Raw genomic sequence first — 7253 nt, forward strand, 5'->3', positions numbered from 1 at the left:
CGAGAAGCTATCAATATGAGAAGAATAAAGACAGGCAAGAGTTCAATCTTGGGGATGACCAAGGCCCCCCAAGTAAATATTTCAAGGATACTCAAGCATCTAAGCTTGGGGATGCCCCGGTTGGCTATCGTTATGTTCTCACCCTCACCGATGACTTGAGTAGATATGGATATGTCTACTTAATGAAACACAAGTATGAGACCTTTGAAAAGTTCAAGGAATTTCAGAGTGAGGTTGAGAATCAACGTGACAGGAAAATAAAGTTCTTACGATCAGATCGTGGAGGGGAATATTTGAGTCATGAATTTGGCACACACTTAAGGAAATGTGGAATTTTTTCACAACTCACGCCACCTGGAACACCACAGCGTAATGGTGTGTCCGAACGTCGTAATCGCACTCTATTGGATATGGTGCGATCCATGATGTCTCTTACCGATCTACCGCTATCATTCTGGGGTTATGCTTTAGAGACTGCCGCATTCACTTTAAATAGGGCTCCGTCGAAATCCGTTGAGACGACACCGTATGAATTATGGTTTGGAAAGAAACCTAAGCTGTCGTTTCTTAAAGTTTGGGGATGCGATGCTTATGTCAAGAAACTTCAACCTGAAAAGCTCGAACCCAAGTTGGAGAAATGCGTCTTCATAGGATACCCTAAGGAAACCATTGGGTATACCTTCTACCTCAGATCCGAAGGCAAGATCTTCGTTGCCAAGAACGGGTCCTTTCTGGAGAAAGAGTTTCTCTCGAAAGAAGTAAGTGGGAGGAAAGTGGAACTTGATGAGATGACCCCTCTCGAACCAGAAAGTAGCGCAGCACAAGAAAATGTTTCTGTGGTGCCTGCACCGACTAGAGAGGAAGTTAATGATGACGATCATGATCAAGTTACCACTGAACTTCGTAGGTCCACAAGGACACGTTCCGCACCAGAGTGGTACGGCAACCCTGTCCTGGAAATTATGTTGTTGGACAACGGTGAACCTTCGAACTATGAAGAAGCAATGGCAGGTCCGGATTCCGACAAATGGCTAGAAGCCATGAAATCCGAGATAGGATCCATGTATGAAAACGAAGTATGGACTTTGACTGACTTGCCCGATGATCGGCGAGCCATAGAAAACAAATGGATCTTTAAGAAGAAGACAGACGCGGATGGTAATGTGACCATCTATAAGGCTCGACTTGTCACTAAGGGTTATCGACAAGTTCAAGGGGTTGATTACGATGAGACTTTCTCACCCGTAGCGAAGCTGAAATCCGTCAGAATCATGTTAGCAATTGCCGCATACAATGATTATGAGATATGGCAGATGGACGTCAAAACGGCATTCCTTAATGGCTTCCTTAAGGAAGAGTTGTATATGATGCAGCCGGAAGGTTTTGTCGATCCTAAGAATGCTAACAAAGTATGCAAGCTCCAGCGCTCAATCTATGGGCTGGTGCAAGCATCTCGGAGTTGGAACATTCGCTTTGATGAGATGATCAAAGCGTTTGGGTTTACACAGACTTATGGAGAAGCCTGTGTTTACAAGAAAGTGAGTGGGAGCTCTGTAGCATTTCTCATATTATATGTGGATGACATATTATTGATGGGAAATGATATAGAATTCTTGGAAAGTATAAAGGCCTATTTGAATAAGTGTTTTTCAATGAAGGACCTTGGAGAAGCTGCTTATATATTAGGCATCAAGAATTATAGAGATAGATCAAGACGCCTCATTGGTCTTTCACAGAGTACATAACTTGACAAGATATTGAAGAAGTTCAATATGGATTAGTCCAAGAAGGGGTTCTTGCCTGTATTGCAAGGTGTACAATTGAGCACGGCTCAATGCCCGACCACGGCAGAAGATATAGAAAAGATGAGTGTCATCCCCTATGCCTCGGCCGTAGGGTCTATTGTGTATGCCATGCTGTGTACCAGACCTGATGTAAACCTTGCCGTAAGTTTGGTAGGAAGGTACCAAAGTAATCCCGGCATGGAACACTGGACAGCGGTCAAGAATATCCTGAAGTACCTGAAGAGGACTAAGGATATGTTTCTCGTTTATGGAGGTGACGAAGAGCTCGTCATAAAGGGTTACGTCGACGCTAGCTTCGACACAGATCTGGATGACTCGAAGTCACAAACCGGATACGTGTATATTTTGAATGGAGGAGCAGTAAGCTGGTGCAGTTGCAAGCAAAGCGTCGTGGCGGGATCTACATGTGAAGCAGAGTACATGGCGGCCTCGGAGGCAGCACAGGAAGCAGTCTGGATGAAGGAGTTCATTACCGACCTAGGGGTGATTCCCAATGCGTCGGGCCCGATGACTCTCTTCTGTGACAACACTGGAGCTATTGCCCTTGCGAAGGAGCCCAGGTTTCACAGGAAGACCAGGCATATCAAGCGTCGCTTCAACTCCATTAGTGAAAGTGTTCAAAATGGAGACATAGATATTTGTAAAGTACATACGGACCTGAATGTAGCAGATCCGTTGACTAAACCTCTCCCTAGAGCAAAACATGATCAACACCAGGACGCAATGGGTGTTCGATTCATCACAATGTAACTAGATTATTGACTCTAGTACAAGTGGGAGACTGTTGGAAATATGCCCTAGAGGCAATAATAAATGGTTATTATTATATTTCTTTGTTCATGATAATTGTCTATTGTTCATGCTATAATTGTGTTATCCGGAAATCGTAATACATGTGTGAATACATAGGCCACAACGTGTCCCTAGTAAGCCTCTAGTTGACTAGCTCGTTGATCAACCGATAGTCATGGTTTCCTGACTATGGACATTGGATGTCATTGATAACGGGATCAGAATGATGTGATGGACAAGACCCAATCCTAAGCATAGCATAAAAGATCGTGTAGTTTCGTTTGCTAGAGCTTTTCCAATGTCAAGTATCTTTTCCTTAGACCATGAGATCGTACAACTCCCGGATACCGTAGGAGTGCTTTGGGTGTGCCAAACGTCACAACGTAACTGGGTGACTATAAAGGTGCACTACGGGTATCTCCGAAAGTGTCTGTTGGGTTGGCACGGATCGAGACTGGGATTTGTCACTCCGTGTGACGGAGAGGTATCTCTGGGCCCACTCGGTAATGCATCATCATAATGAGCTCAATGTGACTAAGGCGTTAGTAACGGGATCATGCATTGCGGTACGAGTAAAGAGACTTGCCGGTAACGAGATTGAACAAGGTATTGGGATACCGACGATCGAATCTCGGGCAAGTAACATACCGATTGACAAAGGGAATTGTATACGGGATTGATTGAATCCTCGACATCGTGGTTCATCCGATGAGATCATCGTGGAACATGTGGGAGCCAACATAGGTATCCAGATCCCGCTGTTGGTTATTGACCGGAGAGACGTCTCGGTCATGTCTGCATGTCTCCCGAACCCGTAGTGTCTACACACTTAAGGTTCGGTGACGCTAGGGTTGTAGAGATATGTATATGCGGAAACCCGAAAGTTGTTCGGAGTCCCGGATGAGATCCCGGACGTCACGAGGAGTTCCGGAATGGTCCGGAGGTGAAGAATTTTATATAGGAAGTCCAGTTTCGGCCACCGAAAAAGTTTCGGGGGTTATCGGTATTGTACCGGGACCACCGGAAGGGTCCCGGGGGTCCACCGGGTGGGGCCACCTGTCCCGGAGGGCCCCATGGGCTGAAGTGGTAAGGGAACCAGCCCATAGTGGGCTGGGGCGCCCCCCATGGGCCTCCTTCCTGCGCCTAGGGTTGGAAACCCTAGGGTGGGGGGCGCCCCACTTGACTTGGGGGGTAAGTTACCCCCCTGGCCGCCGCCCCCCCCATCCAGATGGGTTCTGGCCGGCGCCCCCCCTCCCAGGGGGCCTATATAAAGGGGGGAGGGAGGGCAGTAGTATTACAGCCTTGGGCGCCTCCCTCCTCCCCTGCTACACCTCTCCCTCTCGCAGAAGCTCGGCGAAGCCCTGCCGAGACCCGCTACATCCACCACCACGCCGTCGTGCTGCTGGATCTCCATCAACCTCTCCTTCCCCTTGCTGGATCAAGAAGGAGGAGACGTCGCTGCACCGTACGTGTGTTGAACGCGGAGGTGCCGTCCGTTCGGCACTCGGTCATCGGTGATTTGAATCACGGCGAGTATGACTCCGTCATCCACGTTCATTGGAACGCTTCCGCTCGCGATCTACAAGGGTATGTAGATGCACTCCTTTCCCCTCGTTGCTAGTATACTCCATAGATTGATCTTGGTGAGCGTAGGAAAATTTTAAAATTATGCTACGATTCCCAACAGGACAGTGAGATAAGATTGCTTCCGGCAGAGATAGTGGACAATGAGGAAAGAGACTTTCGGGAAGACGACACCATATTGCTGGAGGAGTCAAAGAGATAAGATTGGGAAATAGGATGTGGGGCCACCAGAGCACGTTGCAGATAGTGATGGTAGCCGAAAGCGCACATGTTATCAAGTGTCCGAACGTTAGTGTTTCTCCAATTAAAGTTTTTAGGGGGGTGTTTCCCAACTAGGGCTTGTTCTGTTGGAGGGAACTTGAAGGGGATTGGAGTGGATTGGAAAGGACTGAATCCCCTATAAGTTAAACTCCCCTTCAGTCCCCTTTAACCGCACAAGCACTTAGATTTTGTAATAGTTTCTTAATTACTTATTCCGTCCCAAACAAGTGTCGTGGATTTAGTTTAAATTTGTGTAAATTTAAACTAAAGCTACGACACTTATTTTGCTTGTCGTTCATTGTTGCTCAGTTAGCTTTTTTTTAGAAATACTTGTAACTTTATTCATACTCATAACAATTACAGGTACACTGATTTGGACCTAAAATCCAAGAAAATACAACGTAACTCCTATGACTAAGATTTACATTAAAATCTCTTGAAAACACCTTCTTCACGGCGTCAATTTCCGCTCGAAGAAATACTCCTATGACATCGGTAACGAGGCCGCAATTTGACTGGAGCAACGATGTTGTCACTCTTCTACCCGCACGAACATTACCGATAATGGTTTTTGTAAGCACCTTGAGTCGCGCATCCAACAGGTGGGAAGCCTTGGTCGAAGAACGTGCTTGGGCCGGGGATGATCCTTTAGAAGTGCAGGCCGTCGAATCACTATATCTTCACCATGTTGTCGATGAAAAATTTCACCTCCCCAAAAAATCAGACCAACAAAAAAAGGCTTGACACAGTAACATAAACTCATCACATCTGAATAATCGGATCTGAGAGGACAGAAAACTCTCTAACCTCATGGCACCGTCAAAAGAACGAGAGAAAATTTATTCTCACAAAACTATGATGATCACTAGACGATGGCGAAGAACATATATAGAGGTCTTGAAGATCCGAGATCCCCGGCCTCTCAGCACCAAGATTGCAGCCGGAGACGAGGGGACCTAAATTTCTCGTTTGAAAGTAAATATCTTGGACTATCGACACCAGAAGGAAGAATGAAGGATGAAAACTTCCAGCCCATCATGGAAAGATTCACGAAGAGGTGCAGCAACTGGAATGGTAGACACATGTCCTATGCCGCGAAAGAAGTGCATGTTAAATCAAACGTGCAAGCATTACCAACATTTACCATGGGAGTATTCAAAATGTCGGTTGGTTTTTGCGAGCAGTATGAAAGAATGATAAGGGAATTCTGGTGGGGTGAGGATGAGGGCCAAAGGAAGGTACACTGGATGGCATGGGACAAAATGACGAAGCCGAAGAGAGGAGGCGGTATTGGATTCAGAGATATGCACATGTTCAACCAAGCTTTGTTGGCAAGGCAGGGATGGAGATTGATTCAAAAACCAGAGAGTCTGTGTGCGAGAGTGCTCAAATCCAAGTATTACCCCAACGGAGAATTGATGGATACAGTGTTCGCATCGGACGCCTCGCAATCATGGAGAGGAATCGAATTCGGCCTGGAGCTACTAAAGAAAGGGCTTATATGACGTGTAGGAAATGGCAGAAGCATCTAAGTTCAGAGAGATCAATGGATACCTAGACAAACAGGGCTAGAGTTAATTGCACAGAAGTACCACAATTGGGGCATCACATGCAGATTGATACCATGATTGCTAATTTTTACGTGTCAGTACCAACATTGCTCCAGACTTTTGCAAAAAGGTCTAAACCGTGTATAAACACGTATTGACGGTGTATCTGACTGGCGTCGACGTGGCATTTTTTTACAAAAAACCCCCTTACTTTGCACGTAATCACATAAACGCCCAATTATTTTGCGGGAAAAGGGCTCCGGTGAGAGATTTTTTTCGTTCGCAATATTATAACACCGAATCGGACTTTTTTGAAGTTTTCGTTACATTGGACAAAGAAATTAAATAAACGAAAAAAAAGCCCCGACAGGATTCGACCGTGCGAACTGCAGTGGTGCATCAGCGCGCGCTGGCCACCGCGCCACGTCACCGCTCGCGTAAGAGTGCAGGCGGGAACTCTTTTATACCAGTCAAGGAACGTCGGGCCGGCAGTTGGGCCTAGCGAGGCTGCGCATGACTCTTCACTCAGGCCTAATACACATATATTTTTAGTTACTCGTGTATTAATTGTATTTTCTTAAATGCGCAGTTACTTGAAAAGTTGACAACATGTATTAAAAATAATTGTGTAATCATAATAAATTTTAGAATGCATTAACACTGTTCAAAGTTTATTAAAAAAGTCAACGTGTTTCTTAAAATGCAAGAATGATTTTACACGCTAAGTTCTTAATACACGCTGAAACATTTTTTGAAATATACATTGTCAAAAAAAATCCATCATGTATTAAGAAAATGTTCACCATAAATTACAAAACGTTTACCGCGCATTATGTAAAATATTCATCATATCTTAAGAAAAATGTTCAACGTATATTACCAAAAGTTCATTATAGTAAAAAAATCACTGTTTGTAAAGAAAAGTTCATCGAGCTTGAAAACATGTTCTGTGTACGCAAAAAAGGGTGCTCGATGTATATGAAAAAATGTCCATCATATAATAAAGCCCATTTTCAAAAATGTTCTAAGTATGTTAAAAATCCAGGAGAAAAACCAACCCAGTAAATGAAAAAAGAAGAAGAAAAACCCAAAAATAAGCCATAACCAGAAACAAAACTATATAGCATACCAAGAGAAACCCAAGCACCCCTCAAAAAAAGAACTGGGGAACGAATGAGCCCCAGCACGCGCGCTAGTAAAACACGAAACGGAAAAAAAAAGTGCAGGCCTCGCTGGGCCAACCAGCCGGCCCAGCATGTCG

This window comes from Triticum aestivum, chromosome 6D, assembly GCF_018294505.1.
Source record: "Triticum aestivum cultivar Chinese Spring chromosome 6D, IWGSC CS RefSeq v2.1, whole genome shotgun sequence".
NCBI classification, from domain to species: Eukaryota; Viridiplantae; Streptophyta; class Magnoliopsida; order Poales; family Poaceae; genus Triticum; species Triticum aestivum.